Source organism: Lichenostomus cassidix, chromosome 19, assembly GCF_008360975.1.
Source record: "Lichenostomus cassidix isolate B80296 chromosome 19, HeHo_3.0, whole genome shotgun sequence".
Lineage (NCBI taxonomy): Eukaryota > Metazoa > Chordata > Aves > Passeriformes > Meliphagidae > Lichenostomus > Lichenostomus cassidix.
In genome coordinates, this window is record NC_139499.1 from 4,631,587 (window position 1) to 4,651,990 (window position 20,404).

The 20,404-nt window shown below is 42.3% G+C and overlaps 1 protein-coding gene across 6 annotated transcripts in view; it reads left to right on the forward strand.

Annotated features, from left to right (window-relative positions):
• CUX1 (cut like homeobox 1) overlaps positions 1-20,404 on the forward strand; it is a 243,080-nt gene that overhangs the window by 136,420 nt on the left and 86,256 nt on the right. The window lies entirely within an intron of this gene.

A 20,404-nucleotide genomic window follows, 5' to 3' on the forward strand; every position in this document is an offset into this window, starting at 1 on the left:
TTCTACTCTTCCAGGTGAATTTTGGTCCTTCCAGATGAATTTTGGTCCTTCCAGGTGAATTTTGGTCTTACTCTGAAAGTCCAGTTTCCTTTGAGCTCCATGTAGGATGAGTTCCATGTAAGAGGATCAGAAGTATTTTTGTTCCCTCATTGATTCTTCCTTCTCGTAAGGGATGTAAACCAATGATGGTTTGGATGGAGATTCCATTCCTGCAGATTGCTTTAGTTTTTTCCTGCACATAACTGATATTGTTGCTGTTATTTTATCTTGCAGTCCTTTCTGGGGGAACATTCAGAGATCAGTGGTTGTAGGCACTGAACCTAATAACCCCTCACCCTTTTTTATGTGTTTATTTGCAGAGTGCTTCGTTTTTTAATAGTGTTTCCCTAAGTGCTGTAATTTATCTTTCACTGAGCAAAATCTGTTCTCTAAAATATTTGTTTGCATTTCTAATCTCATTCTTTCGGGGAGATTCGCGCAGAAATATTTCTTTTTTATATGATCTCGAGAATGAGTCTTACCTAATTTATATAGAATTACATGAAATTAGTGGCATCTGCAATAACAATAAGTTTATTGTGTTCTGTAGCACGATTGTTATGGAGGACTGGATCTGGAATAAAGTGGTCATGGAGCTGAATCCTGAAGCAGGCATTAAGCTCGTACTTTATCTCCCAGACTAATGTACTGTGAAAACAAACTTGTAGGACCTAATAACAGCAGAAATATTTTATCATTGTTTTGGATATTTATGGCAGGAATAGTTCTTGCATAACAACAGTCGTCTGTAGCGTTTGTAGCCCAGATTTTGCAATATGGAAATCTAGAGGAACATGAAAAGGGAACTGGATGTAGACAGTGAAATTGAGTCATCTATTTTAATTGTAAAAGCTGGGAGAAAGGCTGAAAAAACACCAATAAAATGGGTGAAAGACAGTTTGATTCTTTTCTTAAAAGAAGCCCTCTTTTGATCTAAGTCTGAAAAGCTACTTGTATTGCCAATTTTAATTTTATGTTTTAAAAACATGTGATTTTTATCTTAGGCCAGAATTGTTAGTTTTACAGACGCTTATTTGATGCAGATGAATTGGAGTGCCTTCAGGAAAAAAACAGATAATTGTCAATTTTTTAAAGCTAACAGTGCTTTTAAGATTTTCAGTCTCAGAATAAAGCTGTCTTTCAACTACTTGAAACTTTGAAAATCTTTCAAACAAAGAAAAAAAAACCCAAGAAGCAAAGGAAATACAGAGTGAGAAGTCTTCATTATCAGCCTTAAGGAGTCTGGATTTCATCCTGGACACTGGTTGTGGTGATCTTAAAACTTGGGAATCATTATGTCAACTTGTTTGTTTTATCTTTTCACAACGTCCCGTTCAAAGTGCTCGATGTGCAAAGGGAGGGACAGAGGCACCTCCAGATGAGATCAGCGGCTGGAATTCAAATTTCCAGTGCAATTCTGTCATCCCCATGTACAAAATTCCCAGCAGGTGGGGTGAGTGCTGCCCCTGCTCCTTCCCTGAGCCCCAGGCTGGGTGCTGAAGGTGTTAATGACAAAAAGAAGTTTATTATGTGCAGTCATTGCAGTCTGTCAGCTGGAATATCAGAAGCTGCCTTTGACAAGATGGCAGGAGCAAAGTTTTCCATGTGTAGGCTTGAAGTAAAATGTAATTAGCCTTTATGTGCAGAACAAGGATCCATTGATGAATACAGCTGGTCTTTGTTTTCTTCTGTCATTGAGTGTGGGAGGTAAAAGTGTTCTTCTTCATGTTTATTAATACAAGATTCCTTAGACAAATGGCAAGCACAGTTTAATATTTGTTGGAACACAGAGGGGCTTGCCAAAACAGTTGTTGTGTAAGAGGATTTCAAGGTTTTCAGATTATAATCATCTCTGGGTTAAATAAATGAATGATTACTCTGCCTTTTTCAATTAAAGAGGCACATCCTCTCTTGAGGCCTGACACTGATTTTGTTTGCTGTCCCACACGTTCCTATCAGCAAACCTGGATTTAACCAGCACTAATGAGTTTGATCTGGAGATTCTGTCAGTCCTGGAACTGAAAAGCAAACTCAGACTTGAGTTTCAGGAAAATTAAAGAATGTTAGGGTTGTTTTTTATCTAGTACAACAGACTTTTTTTTTTCCTGTCTTTCTCTGTAGAAAAAGAAACATTCTGTATACATCTCCTCAGTTTTCCAGGGACAAACAGTGCTCTTTCACTTCTGGTTTGCTGCAGAATCCAAGCAAGTGTTTGGGATTCCCAGCTGAGCTCCCAGCCGGAATGGTTGGATTCCAGTTTTAGATCAATTCCAGAGCCACCTCTTTGCTCTGACCCCTGCTCTCCCCCAACCTAAATGAATTCTAATTGGAAAAGGACCTTGGGTTGCAGCACATACAGTAGGCTTGTTACATTACTGTTAACATGTGGGTTGAGGCTCCCTGCCTTTGATGGGAGAAAATATCGAATTTCACTGAAATGCTCCCTTTTCACCAGCCAGCTTTAAGTAGTCTTGTGAGGATTTTGGGTACTGCCCACTCCCCCCACCCCTTCTGCAATAAAAAGCCTTCATAAACAACACAAACCAGAAAAAAATTCGGTTAAGGGTGTCAGGCAGAGCACTTCTGCCACCAGTTTTGTTACCAGTGGATTTTCTGTAAGATTCAGACTTTTTGTCCTTCTAAAAGTAGCACAGGAATGCAACAGAGAAGGAGCTTTTCATATTTACTGAAGCAGTCATCCAAACACAGCTACTTTCAATAACTGGTAGAAAAACATTTTGCCTCCAGTATATGAAGCAGAGAATTGTTGCCTTTCCATAGATCAGACTGATTATTATTTTTTTTGGCAGCACAGCTGAGGATGACACAGGAGGACAATGGCAACAGGAGATGCCTGTGGTTTTTGGCTCTTTGGGGTAAATGATGCTCCTCCTGCACATTATCAAACAGACCTGTCCTTCAGGCATCTGTGGAGAATAAAGTTCTAAAGATGTGCTTTTCTGCATAGAACCAGAAGTTTCAGAAAATTCCTGAACAGTTAATTCTGGAGTTATGTGGTGGAATTGCAGTTGAAGTATTCATGTGAAATCTTCTGTTATACTGGGGCAAATCTCAGTTAACTTGGACTTCAGGGGAATAATTCCCCCTGTATAGTGAGAATTGAATTATTTACTTTAATTTTTTTAACAAATCTTTCTTGGTTAAGTGCTGGCTGATACCAATATATCACTTCTCAAATGTTTGTAGTTTTCCATTTTGATGGTGCTCAGGGTCAAACTGAATAAAAAATAAAGTTGTGCTCCCTCCAGCATCACATAATTACTGTGATAGATGATCTCAAATGCTGCTTTCCCCCACTGAGCATGAAATGCTGTAGTTAGGGTGGTGGTGTTACACAGGACGTGAAATAGCTTCTATTTGCTGTGCCTTTAAGGTCTTAAAGTTTCCTATTTCCTGTTCTTTTGATGAGTCATTAACTTCTAATGCTCAGCTTTGGAATTATTGCCGTATTTAAAGTGATTTCCCTAAAAACAGGAGATGGAGAACTTCCCAGGCCATGTCTCTTTTTAGAGCTTTTCTCTTCCTCAGTCTCCCTAGTCCTACTGCCACCAGTTAAACCCCAGGAGTGGCAGCAATTGGGGGATGAAAAACCAGGGAAGATGTTACAGAGAACTATTTTTTAAAAGAAAAAAAGCAGTGAAGAAAACCTGAATTTTTTGAATCTTGCAGAAAACTGTCTGCATTTTGCCATTTGAGATGTTTGTTCAAAGTTTTAACTGTGCTTTATGCAAAACTCATCAGGCTGAAAGTCACTGTTTTAACATTAATATTTTGCTTAAAAACCCAAAGTGGAGATGAATGGAAATACTTTGGAGATCATATTTTGACCTAAAGCTCTGGTGTGAAAGAAGGCTTGAAAGCCCATGTGCAAACCAGCCTTTTTTGTCACATTTTTGCTCCAGCCTGCAGTCACTGCAGAAAAGCTGGAGTGGGAAGAGAATTGAGTGTTCCTGTAAAACACTGGCTCTGTGAAGTCCTGAGTTCTTGCTTGAAGCACTTGGCATTAAGCTTTACTTTTGGGTAAGGAAACTGAGGCACAAGGAGTGCGGATAATCCTCAAAGGCAACAGTCTAGCCTCGGCTGGAGTCTAGAAATATGCAGACATGCAATTGATAAGCCACAAACTGACAAAAAGGTTATTTATTTTCATTTTTCGTTTCCAAGGGTGCTTTTCTGAGAACTCCATATAAATGGAGCCTTCAGAGTCAGTCAGAGTTGGTGCTGTAGCTGGGCTCTGTTGCCTCTTTTGTTGGACTTGTAATGCTTGCAATTAGTTAATGTAACTTTCTGACAGCACCAAAGTGCCCCAGGTCCTCTCAGGGCTTTTATTTTGTTTGTGTTTTAACCTCCAGTGAGGCTGTTCAGTTCCTTTTTCTAGTATAGCCTAAAAGCTGGTGTTATTTAACAGCCCAAAGTAGAAAAAAATAGCCTTAGGGTATTCCAGCATATTCTAGTCATCACCCTGTTATCTCTAACCTTGGGCTGACATGAGATCCTTAGATGGAAATCTTTAAATAAATGCAAAGTACTTTGGCTACTGTGCCAGCCAGGCTGGGGATCATGCTGGCCAAAGCAGGGTTTCTGCATGGGAATGAAGCTGCCTGCAGAGGCTGTGGGTCTGCTGAAGTGACACAGGAGTGTCCCTGTGTCCCTGTCCTGTCTGTCCTCACTGGCTCTTGTGGAACCAGACTTCCTCAGTCCAGGAGCACAGGGACCTCGAGTGTGTTCTGCAATCCCAACCTCCCAGCAGGGATTGGCTTCCCCTGTGGGGCCAACTAAAGGGAATTCCGATTTTTTGAGCTATCCAGCCACAGCAGGTCCTTCTACCTGTAGCAGCTGAGCACTGTGAGGTGCCTGGGAGGGCAGTGTGAGTAGGGAGAGAGTCAGAGGGAAGGAGAACCCTCTGGCAGAGGCACATCTGCCCCCAGCACAGACAAGGTCCTTGGGCTTCCATCTGCCCTTCAGCTGAGCTCGGATTCCACGCAGCTCTTTCATGTGTGTCTACAAATTACAACAGTTTCTTTTTTAATTTTTTTTTTTTTCAATGCAAAGAAGCAAATCAACAGAGTTATTTTGGTGCAGAACAACTTCCTGGCAGGGCCTTGTCTGTGACAGCAGGAGGGCACGTGGCTGTGCTGTGCTGCAGCTCCTGCAGGGCTGGGATGGAGGGGGAGGCGAGCAGGAGAAACCCTGGAATCATCAGAAACAAATGGCTCAGCTGTTTGCAGTGGAGCTGCCCTGTGGGTTCCCCATGTGCAGCCCCAAGCAGAGCTCTCCAGGAGGTGCTGAGCTAAACTGGCAGGTGCTGCAGTGCTGGCTCTACCTGGCCACGTGTTGAATGGGTGGCTTCCTGCACTGGTGTGTACTGGAACCTCTCCTGGTGCTCCAGGGATGGATTGCAGCTGCTTTTCCCACTCCCACTCAGGCGGAGAAATGAGTCACGGAGAGTGCCTTGTGCTCCTGTTAATGGAAAGGGATGAGAGTGTCCTGAAGGAGAATGGAAGTTCAGGAAACTTTGTGAGATCCCAAGCACTAAAACTCCCTATCCTGGCATAGTGTCTTTCTTCTGTCCTGGTGTTGTTCCCCTATGCAAACCCAGGTGTTTGCAGTGAGAGCTGGTAGCCCTGCTTCCCCAGGTCCCATGTTGCTTCAAGCAGACAACTTTCACATTCCCCCAGTGCTTTCATTTGGGTTTTTTGTTCATCTTTTCCAAGAACAGGAAGGTGTGAACCATCCCTGTCAGTGGCTGCATCTGGCACAACTTGCTTTATGGAAGTATCCCTGTGCTGTTTCCCCAATAGCAAGGTTTCTCAGCATCTTGTTAAAAGTGTCTGATCCCATCCCTGCCTTAAAAAGTGGCTGTGGTGCCCCAGCTATCAACAGAAACAGGAATGTTATCCTTTCCACAGCTGCTTTAAAAAGTATTTCTGATTTGTGCCATCAATTGATACTGTTGATGTTGGGAACTCAGGGGTGAAGGCTACAGAATGAAGTCCCGTGCCTGCATTGCTGTACAGGTCATCCCTGCTTTAAAGCTCCCAATTATTTCTCCTGCCCATTCCCATATAAATCCTTTGAGGCCTTTTGCACCATGCCTATGGGAAAAGCAGAGGTGGGAGGGCAGTGTCTGCATTGGCACATGCAGGAGTCACCCCACCACTTGCTCCTCTGCATTTGCCCTGTGCCCTGGTTGCAGGAGAAAAGGGATTTTGGTCTGCAGGCTTGGAGCAGTTTTGGCAGCAATGAGGTCATAAAACAGGGGCATTTGCAGTAAATCAGAGACTTTCCTGAGGAGCAGGTGGAGTGTGGAGCAGGTCACTGGAGGGTGTGGATGTCAGGGGAGCATGTCCTGCCTGGTTCAGCCCCCTCTGATTATCCTGGATACATCACTTAATGGGACCTAAGAAATATTGTCTCATTTACATATCCTCTGATCTAATTAAAAGACAATAAGGCCATGTGGGATTGCAGTTTTGTGTCACAGAAAATATCTGGTGTGTGGGAACTAGAATTGCTTTATCTTGATGAGATTTTTTTTAAAAGATAAGGTTTCAACAAAGAAGTTTTTTAAAATACTGTCTTTGATGAGGAAACCGAGAGTCCAGGATAGAGCACGGATTCAGGGATTTGGAAGAGCTGGGTGTTGGCCAGCTCGTGGAGCAGAAGGGATAAGGCAGGATGGTGCAGACATTAAACCCAAGAAAAACAATAGACAACATGCAGGCCTGTTAATAACTTCATTAGCATTCATGTAAAGCATTAAATAAACAAATGCATAATACACAAATCCTGTAAGCCGGAGATTATTAACCCTTAACACATATCTGGTGTTTCTGCAGGAGCAGAACAGAGCAAAGGCTGTGATTTTGTGCTTTGCCTCCCAGATTTTTAACATGTAGAGAAACTGAGTCACGGGGAGATTGGCCAGGGGCTGCAATACTGGAAGGCAATCAGTACTACAGCCAGGGTCAAACCAGAAATCAAGGCAATGGATAGAAGAAAAGGCTTCTGCTTCCCCGGTTTTGCTTGGAAGCAGCTGCTTGAAACCCAGAATAAACCCCAGCTGATCGAGTCTTGCTTGCAAGTTCTAAGTGTCTGTTTGCAAGAAATTTTGAGCAAAAATTGAATTTGACTGCAGCACTGCCTTGGGGTTACTAACCTTTTGTAGCAGATTGTCAGTGGCTTTTAATAGCTGATCTTTGGTTACTTGTGATCACCAGCTCTCCAGCCTGTCTTCATTCCTTCTGTGGAACTGATGAACTTTCAGCTGAATAGTGGGGGTTTATTCCCTCCCCCTGAACAGATTTTTATTAGCAAGGGGCTTTAGGCTAGCCTGGTGTTGGTTTGTTTTGTGCTGCCTACCAGGCATAAATCTCCTGGGTATCCCTGGGGACTGCACCTACTGTATGAGTTCCTCCTCCTGGGGGAACCTGTGGGGCTGAGCACCTCAAAACCCAGATTGCTGGGCTGAAGTCACTTGGGTTTTCACCTATACTAACAACCAAATTTATTCATATATATATATATATATATATATATAAATATATTAAAAATGTATAGATGAAGTACCATGGCAACTTTTGTGCAATGGTTTCTATTTTCTTCCTTTCCCTCCCTTTGGTTCAAAATTCAGCTCTGGGAAAAGGGGATCTTTGTATTACAGTTGGTGCTAAGCAGAGTTGCAGGGGAGGATTGTGAGCAGGTAACTTTCTTTGCATGGTTTCCTCAAGAAATTGTGTTTACTGATGTTTCATTTCCTATGTATTTCCTCATTTATGGGATGGGGATTATTAAGCTGCCTGAGTACAGTGGTTACATCAGGCAGATAACCTGAGGGGCACATATGGCTTTCATAAAAATATGCCACCCATTTCCATCACTGTGAACTGTGTCATCCACCACTTGGGCTGCCATAAATCGCTGTGAAATGCACACAGCCTTAACCAGTAGCGAGGAGCACATAACTTAACCATGGAGTAACTAACCATCTTAATAAATCTAAATTCACTCTTTGCTGGAGACACTTCAGGGAAAGTGGGAACAATTTCTACAGCCTCTTATCCCACGTGGTCGTGATAATGTAAAGGGTAAGCAGAGTTCTTGTTCTGCAGAGAGATCCCTATACCCTGCTCTCTTTCAGCCTCTGTTTGGGAAGCTGTGTCTCGTGTAAAACAAATAAAGAGCCCTGCCAAGCAGCCAGCTCTGCAGCCAGAGTGCCCAACACCCGTGTGCAGGGCCGTCATTAAAAGATTTCATGAAACAGCCTTAAAAATGAAAAGTTTCCTTTCCGAGAGAGAGAGAGATAATTGAACTCATTGATTTGTTTCACGGTTTGTTTGCCCTTTCATTCCCTTCCTGAGGTGCTGTTTGTTGAGGAATGTCTCCAATTGCCAGAAAGACAGTGGGGTGTCTAATATTTCCCCGCCAGCTCTCCTTTCAGCCAGAGCAGAGTACTGTGGCAAGCCTACGATATGAATTTTTAATGCAGAACTTTATAACATAGCCCTTGCAGCACGGCTGCACTACTCTCTTGAGCTTTCAGATTTAATGCTCTGATGAACAGAGCACAGACTTGGGGCATTCGACAGCCAGTTGGAATTAACCCCTGCCTTACCCAGGGTGTAGCACTGAATTTCCCTGTAGATTAACACATGTGGGATGAAGATTCCAGATACCCTCACAGAGCTGGGATTTTGACTCCCAAAATTATCTGGGATATGTTTTCACTCTTTTAATAATGGGCATTTTTAAGGCTGTTTCCTTTGCCTGGGCTCAACAACACTGCAGTGGATAAAAGGACAGTCTTGCCCACTGTCTAGGCTCTGATAACAACCCAGGCTCGATGGCCAGAGAGGGAAAAAAATTAAATCAGCTCTGTAATGCATCATGGAGATGAATTTGCCATAGGTTGCTGCTCTTCCAGATTGGATCATTTAGTTGTTCATGCAGTAAATCATGATAGTCCATCTGAGGGGATTTTGCTCTGTTTGGAAGATGATCTTAACTAGATGTGGATGTTCCTGTCTCCTTATTTACCTAGCAAGAGCACAGGGCCCAGCAGTGGAGAAAAGTATTCCAAATTATTACTCTGCAGGGCATTAGCACATGTTTGAATTGAAGTGCTGAATTTCATCTGCTGTAAAGCTGCCTCTTCACCTGATTTGGTTTAATGTCTGAACTTTTTACTCTTCTGCAGTTTTGGCAATAATAATTCTGCTTTTCTGTGGTTAGTGTTGTTCATCAGCTTTCATGTATCAGAAAATATTCTTAGACAATACCACTCCTAATGCATTATCTGGAGAAATATTGGTCTCAAAATCCTCCTGTGTCTGTGTAGCCTTTGGGTTTTTCCTGGTTGGTTCTTTTTGGTAGCAGAGAGTGTCACAGCCAGGACTGGCCTCGGCAGGGACCTCAGCAGGATTTTGTCAAGAGAAAATGTAGCATTTTTAGGTTTAACTTTGATAATGGAGAAAGAGCCTGATGTGTTTAAATTGTAATAGGACAGGTGAAAGCCAGAGAGAATTAGCTGGGGCACAGGACATGCAGAGGTCCTAATGGCATTTGGAGAAGGCCTTAGTGAGGAGTTTGTGCTCAAGTGCTGTTAAACCATTTGCCTTCAGCCTTTGTGAATGAGAAACACAAGTTGTTCTTAACTGATACCAAAATAAGTACATTTACACTGTCTAATCTTAAATCAGCATCTCAGCTTTGGTGAGACATTTACACATTTGTTCCAGAGGAGGTCTTTTAAACAGCTTGTCTTATTATTACAGACTTAAGATTGGCTTGGCTTCCTCCACTGTTATTACTGACTCACAAGATTAAGGTTTTCAAGGCTTGTTGCTAAATGCAGAGAGATCCTGTCGGTTCATTCAGCAGTTCTAGGTATCTATTAATTTTACTTCCACTGAAAAAGCAGTGTATTTTGATAGGGATTCAGTTTGAGACTGGCTTATGAAAAGGACACTCCTGTTTTTATTGCTGTAGTGGTAATTAGCTCTACATCTTATTTCTGTTGTGTCAAGCACTCTGCCTAAACCAAGGGGGATGACTCAGTTGTGCCATAAGTAAAAAGGACACACAGGGTAAGGCCAGACTTCATGAATGGGGATAGTCTTTCAGCCCTTGGATAGGAGAGTGGAAGTGCTGTTCTGGTGCTTGCATTGTAGCTCTAAAAATCAAGGTACATAAATAGAAGCACATAAAATGCATTTGCTGATCATTCATTTGGATATCCATTAGGTCATTCTGTGATGAATGGAAATATTCTTCTTTCCTGGAGACCACACTGAAGGAAAAAAGATGCATATGGCACCTGCCATAATAGTAATGCTGTGTTACCACTGACTGCCCCATCTCAGGGCACTGGGATGGGTAGTTTTAGTCATTCCACCCTTTTCCATTGTTTTACCTGTGTGGTGCTTTAGTGTGGGATTCTTCTGCTTCTACTGAGCCAGAGTGGAAATATTTATTTAATGAGTTGTAGCAGATTTTTTATATGCAGAGGGGTAGAGTTGAGGAACATGACTCAGAGGAAGTAAAGAGATCAACAAATTCAATTTAACCATTTCTGTTCCTCACTACAGTCCTTCCCATTTCGGGGAAGAGAAGGAAGATTGCAGAGGAGCAAGAGGCAGAGTGTCCTAGCAGAGATTACAGAGACACCTCTGCCTGATGCTCCCTGTTTTGACCCAAATCCAAGTGATAAGCATGCAGGGTCCTCTGGAATATCTCCACTTGGATTCTTGGATGATCACCTTGGCTTTGAAGTTTGTCGGAATGGCCAGAATGATCTTTACCTGTTAACTGACCCAAGACAAAATGTTGATTTTTGAAAATTTAATCTAATTTTTCTAATTGCATGTAATCAGAACAAAGTAGCTGCTGTAGTAGGCTATGCTTTTTAATTACAGATTTTGATATTAGATCTGCAGGATCTAAATCAGGAGGCTGTATCTGGACTTGCTTAAACTTGGGGCTCAAAGCCAGAATTGATACACATTCTACTTTTTAAAATACAAGCAAATGCCTGGAATGGCTCATATTTCTAGGGCAGAAGTTGAAATAATTAAATTGCAGCAGAGTACACGATGTGGGTGTCTTTGAAGAACGTACTCCATGGTACAATGCAGCAGCACTTTTAATAACTTCCCTGTCCTGGGCTGGTTTAGATCCGTGGAGCCAGTTGGGAAATGTGCATTCGCTTTGGAAGTTGCCATCTGAGTGACAACAAACAACTCCTGCTGCTGGAATGCTAACAATGACAAGTCATTTGGTACAGCCATTTGCCAGTTTAATGGCTTAAGCAGCTTAGTTTTAATTAAACAGCAGCTTCTGTGTATGATATCAGGGAAAATAATGTTCTGCTTACAAGTGGAGTTGTTTAGTGTTGTCCCTAACTTGCTGGAGACACCAACAGCCTCTTTGTTCCAGCGTTCAGCCAGTGCATTGTCTGCCAGTTCATATCAGAAGTTGTCTGCAGCACAGCAAACAAACCCTTTTGGGTGTGGATGAGCCCTAATCTGTTCTTTAAGTGCAAACTCTGCCTTGCCTCAGTGGCAGGAGTTGTTCCTTGGGTGGGAAGAGCTCCATCCATGGCTGTAGTTCCAGGTGTGGTTCCTCACAGAATGTGCAGGCTGGGGGATCCTTCACCTCTCCACCAAAGTGCTCTGGGAGTAAAGGGCTGGGAGCTTACTGATAAAAGGGTAAAAATCCTGCCTTCTGTCAGAAGGTGCCCCTGGCATGAATAAAAAGTGACTGAAGTGTTCAAGGCCAGGCTGGACAGGACCCTGAGCACAAGGGGGTTAGAAGGAAGTGATCCTTAAGGTCCCTTCCAACCCAAATAATTCCATGATTCTGTTGTATTGCATTGAAAGAAGAATAAGGGTTTAGGTGATCCATCTGAAATTAATTTCATAGAGAGTAAATTACAGGAAAAGCATGGATGTCCTTCATTCCCTAGTGCCTGCAAGCCAGAAACCTGTTTTTATTGAATAGTTGTGCTGGAAGTGACAACCTCGTCCCCTGCAGAAGTCATTTTGCAGGTTGCAGAATGTGAGTTTGGTGGGGAATGACAGAGGAAGGTGGCATTGCCACCTGCAGACACAGTTCCTGCTCTGAGTCATGCTGCTTTTCAATTCATACCTTTCCAAAAAGCCTTTTTTAATCTGCACGAAATATGTGGGGTGAGCTCACTGTATTCTTTCGCTGGTGCTCCTCTCTCCGAGAGATTGGTGTAACCTGAACTTGAGCATGGCAGACAGAGATACACCATTTGTACTATTTAAGATCAGACCTGTAACACCACGTGTAGACAGCTGATTATCAACAGCCTGGGTTTCAGAGCCGTTCCCTTTGATTTCTGCTATCTGCACATGTCAGCCACAGCACTCATTCCACGTTACCTGATCCCTCTGTGTGGAAAAGCTGGGAGCTCCAAGGAAGTTGAGATGCTTTGCAGGAATTTTCCCACCTTCTTTAGTTCTCCTTTTCATTTCCCATCCCTTCCTCTTCAGTCCTCACATGCCTTTGAATCAGCAATTTATGCAGAATCTGATGTTACACCCCATGTTAACAATAATAAGGAGGCAAGCAGAGGGTTTTTGAGGTTAAGAAAGTAATAATGCACAAACTTTAGCTCAATTGTGCTTATTGGGGCAAGTATTTCACATCTCGAATTAGAACCTCTTGAGACTCGATGCAGCCTAACATTGTCTGATTTATTTAATCACATTTACATGAAATCAGACATACTCATCAACAGAGAACATCATGAGCAAATTGAATGAAAGCATTACTCAACACAATTTCTGGTAGGAGAATGTATCGTATAAGTTTTAGGTGGTAAATAATCAGCAGTTTTGTTACTTATTCCAGTTTGTAGTCCCTTCAATTCATCAGCAGTCGTTCCTTGGCTTTTCATATGGGTGAATGTCTTGAAGTATGTTGTGACTTCTTGTGCAAATAGAAAAAAATCACCCATCGGTTATCATTTTCCTAAGAACAATAAAGATACAATGTTGTAATCCTGCAGGTATCTGGCACTCCCAAATTGGGCATTATTGAGTTTTCACCATCTTGGTAAATCAAGGGCATGTTCTTGTCGCCAGTCACGAAAGGAAGATAATACAGAGCCCTTCTTAATGTCATGTGCCTCAGAGCTGATGTTATAAAACAGTTTAGCTTTTTTTTCCCAGAGCTATCTACTTTTAAGGGCTTTGTTTTGCACGCTGCTGCAAATACATTTGTTGCCTGCATTAGTCATTTACAGTACTTAGATCCTGTAACTATTAAATTGTTAACATTTGGAGCCAGCTATAATTATCTTTTTACTATTATTATTATTAATGGGCATAGTGCTTTCTTTCCTCTCTAGCTTTCTGAATATTTGAGGGATTTTTAATGTATCTTACACTGAAGCAGCATCTTGGATCCCTGTTTAGACTGTTTGTTTTCTTCTCCCTCTAAAATACTCACCAGGAATTTTTTGTCTTCATGAAGTTTTTATTTCCCTTGGATGTGCAGAATGGATATCCCAGGGAAAAATACATGGCAAAGGTATGGTCCTGCAGAATCATCATCTTCCATGACTGCTTTAAAGGAGAGCTGCTGTGGCTGCACACCCACGGGAAGCAGCTCTACAAACCTCATGCAAATACCAGTAGCTATAATTCCTTGTTGGGTTCGATCCCTGAAACAATAAAATAAATGGTGGTTACCAAGGTTAACCACTGGCTATTCTACTAAATGTTCTTTTTATCCATATTCCAGTTCAGAACAGGGAGTTTTCTTCCACTTTCATGTAAAATGGTGGAAGCCTTTAGTTCAGCTGTTAGTTTTTCTGGTGCCTTATTTGAATTTTTCCATATGTGAAACCATAAAATCTAGAAGTGCTTGACTTCAGCATTAATAGCATCCTTTTTCTCAGTGTTTATTGTTGGGTGGGGAAGCTGGAGGGAAGCTGATCCTGTTGATGGTGATGTTGTTCCTATCTGGGGAATATCCATGTTCAGACTTTCCTCTGAGCATCCCTGTGGATCTCAGGGATGGAGGAAGCTCTCAGCTCTGCCATGGCCAGGCAGGCTGCAGTGAGCTCTGTGCTGATGGTCTTGATCAGCGATTTTCTGTGTGTTCTGCAAATTCCTGCAATTCCACTGCTTATTGCTAAGAAATCCCAGCAATAACTGTGAAATGCGACCAGTCATAAACTGTAAATGTGCTCTACTAGTGTTCCATCCTTTGATGGAAAACTCCAGGTAGTGTGGAAGTCAGAAATGACTGCTGGAGATCCACTGGTGTGTAAGTTCTGATCCTTTCAGCCCTGAGGGTTTCTGTCCATAGGACAGCAGTGACTCCCTTCTCTTTCCCCTGTTTGTTGCTTTCATACTGTCGTGGTTGTTGTAGTTTTAAATATACAATATCTTGGTGTTAAGCATGTCTGACCAGCTTAACTCATCAGAAAACCATTTCAGCAGAGGCCTTGCAGCTGATAATGGGTGTACTTTTGCCCTCCTCTCTAAAAGACAGTGGCCAGTAAATATAGCAGCACAAGCTATTTTTGATTATGTAACATCTCTATCTGTCTGTACTCTGATTAAATAATCTATTTTCTTGGCAAAGGAGTGCGAGTTAATTTTCTGTTATTGATCAACACCATATTTTAGCAGTGATACAGATGACTTATTTGTCTTGCTGCCTGTTGGATTGATTTCTGTCACCGCCTTGCCATCAGAGGAGCTGGCAGTGGTGGGACCTGCCAGGCACGTGCCTGTGCTCACCCAGGGCAGTGTTTAGCAATCCTTCTGTGCAGTGTGTGGTGGATAAACCATTTTAACCCTTTTTGTTACTGTTTTTCAGCCAACATATTGTCTGGTATCTGTATTAACTAAATTTTTATTATTTATCATTTACACTCACATTTTTTCTAGTTAACTCCTGATCTCTTGTACCTTCTACCTCCATAACAGTGGGACTGAATAAGGTTAGCTGTTTTCAGTATCCTAAAATAACCTGCATGGCCAGGCTCTGTGGAAGACCTAATTATTGACCATTTCTTTGAACAAATTAAAGAAAAAAAACTCCCTGGATTGAATTCATGAACCTTACAGTGTATTCGTGCATCCTGCCTGTATAGACCTCTCCTCCCACACCTTTTATTACTGTCATAATATCAAATAAACTCTTCCTTTTTTGACTCTGGGACCTGTTGGTTACAGAATCAGCCCTGCATCAAAAGCCAGGCAAATCCAAAAAGTTGGTTGGCATTTCCTTACCTGCCTTCTCTCCTACAGCAGTTTCTTAATGTAGAAAGGATATTTTTCATCCACTCGAGGATTCTGCTGTAGTAGAAATGTTGAGGAATTGTCATTAGCAACACAAAACTAATATTTCCAGTTCAAACTCCCCTTCTGTAGAAATACTAAATCTGTTCTATTAACTGTCAAAACAAAATAATCAAATAGCTCCTTACCATGGAGTACAGCATTAGTCAAGCCTGAAGCTATATTATTTCAGAAGTATTTTAAAGTCTCAACAACTGTTGAAAGGGAAATAAAGAATTTGAAAAGTGTTTCTGCAAATAACATTGTAAAAGGTTGAAATAGAAAATCCTGCTCTGTGTCCTCCGAGGGCTTGCAGTAGTACCTGGTGTTGTTGGGGTTTGCCACGAAGGATTATTTAAAGTAATTCTGCTGTCTAATATATGTCTAGTTTGGATTCTGTGTAGACAGGCAATCTGTCAGTCATATTAGTGAGCACCCCTCAAGTGCAGTAGAAATGGATGCTAAAGTTGGAAAAAACTGAGCAGAGTTACGTATTCAGCAAATATATAAAAATAAAACCTGCTAGATCCTCCTGGTGCAGAAGGGTTGAGGGAAGAAGCTCCAGCACAGCAAGTGGTCATTGCCAGACTGCCATCCAGCTCCTTGACCAACTCCTGGGGGCTGAGCCTGCTTTTTGGGTGTCCCACTGCAGTGAAGAGAAGGGAGAGAGTGGGAGGCAACTCCTTCATCTGAGCCCTAGGAGGTTGCTCTGTGTCTCAGCCCACATGAAGTGACAGAGGACTGGTGCTCCTGAAGGTTTGGACAACACCTGCCTGTTCTCCTTGCCCTGCAATGTTTTCTCTATTCTGTTGCCTCACATTCTGTCCTTTGTTTCTTTCTGCCTATTTTCTGCTGCTTTGTCACTGGGGTCAGCAAGCTCGGTGCTGTTGATAGCTCCAAAGTGAAACTGCAAAGTGCTGACATGATTGCCATTTGGCAGCAGTGGTGTCTCCATTTGGAGCAAAGCTGGAACGAATTGGGAACAGAGAAAACCATATTGGTAATTGAATACATTATTGTAAAGACAGCAATCATCCTGCTTGTTAATCTTCAGCATAGCTCCTGGGAAAGGTAAAACCTACTGAAAATGTAGAATAAACGCATCTCTATCATGCTTTATGCTATTTTCATTCCGTTTATTGGATAGAAGGACATCAGTTGCCTTTATCAGAGACCATGTAATGCTATTTTCAATAGCCAAAAGGAGATAACTTGCTTGAGAAGCTAGCAGAGAATGAGCACATCCCATCCCTTCTGTTCATTTCTAAGCCAGAAGCATCTGAAGCATTCCCCAAATACCATGGATCCCACTTGAATGCTGTGTTACTGCAGAGTCAGTGTTTAGCTTTACTTCTGCACAATGTGCATGCCCTTTCCACTGATAAAGGCAAAAGGTAAAACTGAGGTTGCATTTTTATCCAGATTCTCCCACTGAATAATGCCTTTTTGATGCCCATAAACCACTGGCCAGATGCTCCAGGTGTGTTTGAAGTTATAGGGAAGGAGGATATTGTCACATTTGGGTGCCTGTTGGTGACTGTGCTTGGAGGGATACATTAACAGCTGCGTAAGAAAGTCTTTTCTTGCTAAGAAATAGAAAAGAAATTGGAGATTATTGGCCTGGTGGACACATTCATCACATTTCATGGTAATAAATCTTCCCAAAGGCCATGTAGGATGTTGTCTTACACTCCATGGTACCAGATATCAAGTCAGACTAGGTAAAGGAGCTGATAATTTAGAGAACTCAAGCATTTGAGCTATGACTGCAACAAGTATGGCTTTCCTTTCTTTAGTGTGGGATATTTCCCCTGATCCCTGTTCAGATCACTGGGAGATTGCTGTGCTCCACGAGGCAGAGCTGGGGGTCTCATTGGTGTGGTAGGAAGCAATAATTTCCCTTTGATCTGTGCCTGTGGAGTGACACCTCTACATGGAATTCTGGCTGTGCTCTTTCATTTTCAAGCTGACTCAAAGCTGTTGCACTGAATATAAACTGAGGGGAGTTGAAGAAAAGCTTTTATAGGTTCTTACAGTGATGGGCAAAGATACAGAATAAATAAGGGGAATAAGGGCAGAAATCAATCGATACCTAATTTTTCCAAATTACTGAGCTCCTCAGCTCTCTCTGTGGTTAAGGAGATGCTGAGTGTCTCTGGCAAGAAGCTCCTGAGGATGAATCTGGAATGTGAATGTTGATACAGTAAAAATCCTGAACACTCTCCAATTTTCGAGGTTGTTTTTGCTCTAAAGAAAACAAACATACAGAAATCTGTGATTTTGGCATTGGTGTAGTATGAGGGAAGATTGTTCATTTTGGGGTTGTAACTGCTCAAAACCTAAAGGGAGTTTTCAAATGTGACATGGTGATTCTAATAAAAACAAAAAAACCCACCAAAAAGTCAGCAACCCCCCTACATCCTTGACAAGATATTTGTACTGATTTTACACATAGTAACTGCAGTGATATTATTAAGTAAATTAAAAATTTTGTGTGTATTTTTAGAGGATCTTTAATCAAAGCACAGACAATTCTTCCTGCTGATTCTTCAATTTAAAATATTGCCATTCCGATAAAAGAGAATGACACTTAAGATGCTTGCAATTAAGGTTTCTAATTTTGGCTGAATTATCTATTTTAACTCCATAAGTAAAAACAGGTAAATCATTGCAGGTTCTTTATTCTCAAAATACCAAACTACTACTACTTCTACTACTATTACTATTACTAAATATATATTAAAATTAATTTTATTTATTTTGTTGGAGAAATGATTGTAAAATAGCTTATGTGAGTTGTAGAATAGCAGAGCTATTAAGATTCAGTCTTTGGGGAAGTTTTAATTTTATACTTCGTTCTGCACTTTTTTTTTCAAGTAAAATTTTTAAAAAGACAGGTTGTGAAAAGTGGCAAGCTGTGGGAGCAGAGCAGCCTCTTTGTGCATCCCCAGCCCTGCAGGACCACAGCTTTTTATCCCAGTTTCCGAAGGAAATGGAGCTTCCACGAGCCTGTGGTCTGTTTTACTGCCAGCCTGCATGGCTGTTTGGAGCTCATCAGTTCCCCTCCTAAATTAACTTGGAAGCTGATGATTGACTTTGGCAGTAATTAACAGCATTAGAAATCCCCGGCACAGGGAGCTCTGGTGGAACTGGGAATGGGAGGAAAGGCAGGCAGATAACCCATTGGAGGGCTGCAGGTTGAACAGCCATGTCTCCAGTGCTGGAAAGTGCCTTTAATCTGTATTTCCTGCAGTTGGTGGGTGGGAGGTGAAGGGAGGACATGGAAGGGCTGAGGGAGGGAGCTGAGATGCTGCAGGAGGAAGCAGCAATGGGGGGCAGCTGCAGATAGCACAGCTGATATTGTTACAATAGGTGCTGTCCAAACAACCTGATAGGAACAATCGATGGGAAGCAGGGCTTTGTTTGGCCTGGGGCTTGGGGAGGATGTGTGTTTTATCCCTGACTCACCTCCAGCAGCAGCATGGCAGGAAGCAGCTCCTGGTGCCAGGTGAAACTGCTCCCGCCAGAGCAGCTCTGCCATGGATTTGCTCTGTGCAGGGAGGATTTCCTCACTGTGGGAATCCACAGACTCCATGAAAATGGGGGAGAGCCCACCTGACTGCACCACTTCAGAAGCTGCTCCTTATTTTCTTCCTTCACCCAGTTCAAAGCTGCTTTCGGGAGTAAATCGCTATCACCCGAGTCTATTAAATTTCCCTCAGATGATGTTTAATTGGGGAACAAATTAACTGCCAGCTGAAGCTCTGTGAGCAGACTGCACAAATGCTCAACTCCTGGCAACAGGAATAAACACCCAGAGAGCAGGGTATGAACCCAGAGCCTCAAAGTCCCCACCTGCGTGCAGAAATGTGTTCTGGGAGTCAGGGATGAGCAGGGCAGGTGGGAAAGTGTCAGGGTTGGCAGGTTTGGGAATAAGGTAAACTAAGTTACTGTTAATAAAACAATCACTTCCCAAAATGACTTCAAAGGATGATTCAGGGTTTCTGCCAGTGTCAACCACAAACCCACCAGTGGGATAAGTGAATGGAAGAGGATCCAGTGCCTGGTGTGAGGTGCACATTCCTTCTGCTTGTGTTGGGATCAGAAAGAAGTGAGGGGGTGGAAAACCTGGGAAGCAGTGAGGAACTTGCTTTGTGTACGAGCAGAGCAGCTTTTTTAATAGAAAAACCTCTAAAGCTCAATCCAAATGTTTGGATCCTTGGGAAACAATGATTTCATCAGCAAATCTAACTACAGAGTGTACCCAAAAGACCCCAAATGAGGACAGTCACAGGGAACATCAGGTTTAATAGTGCTGCTGCCTCGATGTGATTAATAAGGCTGCTGATTTCCCACATCTTATCAGCTGACTCTAACACTGGTTTGTATATTTGTTATCTCCATTCTGCATTGTGGTATGGGTGGATAAATAGAAATACCATGGAGGCGACAGGAAACAAAACAAAAATAATCAAACATGTTTATCACTAGAGCATTAAAATGGCTGCTGTGGCAGACACCAGATGAATTATGCAATACATAACTTAATTCTCTGGGCCACAGATGTTTCATTTTTCCTGCAAGAAGCTGATTGAACCTTGAATGACAGTTTCAGGCAGTCTTTGATTGCTCTGTGGGTCACATGCTTGATATGACCTGCATTTGAGTCGCTTTCTACATGCTGTTGCTTTATAAAACATGTAAAATTGACATCGTGTTGGCTGCTCAAGGCCAAGTCAGGAGTAATTCCATGGGTTTGATATGCTGTGTGTGCAAGGAGGGGAGAGGGAAGGGTGCCTGTATTTAAATTCTGGTGTGTTATTGGATCAGCTGAAGTCAGGAGAGGGGAATTGCAGAAAGCTCTTCCAATTTGTACCAGGAGGCACAAGGAAATTGGGAGTTTGCTGCATCCTTGTCATCTCACGTTGTTAGGAAATCCTGTCGGATCAGGAATGGCTCCTGCTTCCCAGGGCAGGCTGGCAGTGCTGGGAATGTTTGTCTAAATCACCTCCTGAGCATGAGCA